Genomic DNA, 1769 nt, shown 5'->3' with positions numbered 1-1769 from the left:
TGTCATAAACTAACTTCAAGATCCTTCGTCTATTCCTGTATGACCACCTCAAAGTAGCCATCAGTCATGATACCACTTCAAGCTATGTGATCTTTTATTCCTGTATAGCTCTATTTCATATTTAACAGATGTCTCCCAAGGACACTCCTGTAAGACACTGACCAAAACTTACAATCACAAAAGATCCGAAGCACTTCTTCCCTAAGAGAATTGTTTCCCATTTCAAGGCACTCAAATGTCAGAGGGCCAGAAGTCTAAACTGAAAGTTTGTTTTCTGTGAGTGACCTGATAATGTTCCCGACAGGGCACACATGACATCGCAGGAAACTGTTAATCACTCAGGCTAGGCAAACTTCACTTAAGGGTTAGAACAGGCAACCTAACATTTTACTTCTAAATGTGTAACAGCCTTTCCTTGGGTAAGAACAATAATAAATGTCCAACATCAAAGACAAACAAAATCATTATACATTTTTAACAGGCAGAATCAGACTGGTAAAGGGTTCTTTGAATTAGTCAAATTTACTGCTCAGTAATGGTCTTTCTCTCTTATGGCTTCTTAGTAAAATATTGACCTCCTCCTAAGAGTGGTTGCAGATTTTTCAGTTGTCTTCAGAGCTCCTCTCTCAAGATGCATGACCATCTCTCCAACTGAAGGCAGAAAGCTCTGCACAAAAGAACATTTAGCATGTGTTATGTCTGCTGGAGTGACAGATCCCAGGAAAAAGCAAAGTGCAAGTATGATTAAAGTTCTAAGAGCTTGATTTACATGTACTTTCTTTGAATGATTCCCCTCACTGGGCTGCAGAGCCTCTCCACTACATTTTCAGTTCAACAACAAAGGCAATCAGTGATTTGCCTTAATACCAATAGGAAACAAAAGCCTCTTGAATACCCACTAGTTTGGCTCAGATAAGCAAAACTAGCTTGCAGTACTTTTCTCTACAAATATCAATAAAAGGCTCTTCCAATGACACTTAAACCCAAGTTGTACTGGAGGAACAGCAGCTATAATGCAATGTATGGCTGTTGTGAGATATTCCTCAGATCATCCCCATAGTCTCACCCATAAACGTGTTATAGAGTCTACAGTTTATTTTGCTATAAAACTAAAAATCTATTTAATACTTTGAAATTCAATTTTATAATTTTATATAAACTTTTTTCATTCAAGTTAAGGGTAAAGTGCTCACTTACAGCTAACAGGTTTACCTCTTTGAAATGATAACACTACTACATCCACTTCGGTTTAACTGATAAATTTTTGTATTTACAAAATTCCATATATTCAATAAATTGGTAACTTAAGATAATTTTATCTTAACATTACCATAATCAGAATGTGGCAGATTTAATTTATGTGTTTTTATAGGAAACTTCTATGGATGACACCTAGTAAACCTTCATGGTATCAATGTAACTCATCACACATGAGTTATTTTAAGGGCTATTACATTATTTTAAGCCCATTTTCTCATATAAGGTTTAGACATTACAACCAAATTCTACTTAAAACTGAAGAACTTAAGACCTTAGAGATAATCTAATTCCACCCTTATACAGCTGAAGAAACTGAGTTCCATTGTGATTGATTTGCCCAAAATATATCAAACAGCAGAGGCAGGACAAGCCAATGAATCTAATAGTATTTCCACTAAACCATGCTTTGCACATTTTAGAAACTTCAATAAATTAAAAATACTATTTATATACTTCATGTCTTCCTTTGAAGAAACAAAATAACTCAGACATTAAAAAAAAGATGATGT

Source organism: Balaenoptera ricei, chromosome 12 (genome assembly GCF_028023285.1).
Source record: "Balaenoptera ricei isolate mBalRic1 chromosome 12, mBalRic1.hap2, whole genome shotgun sequence".
In the NCBI taxonomy this organism is placed as follows: domain Eukaryota; kingdom Metazoa; phylum Chordata; class Mammalia; order Artiodactyla; family Balaenopteridae; genus Balaenoptera; species Balaenoptera ricei.
This window is presented reverse-complemented; position numbering follows the sequence as displayed.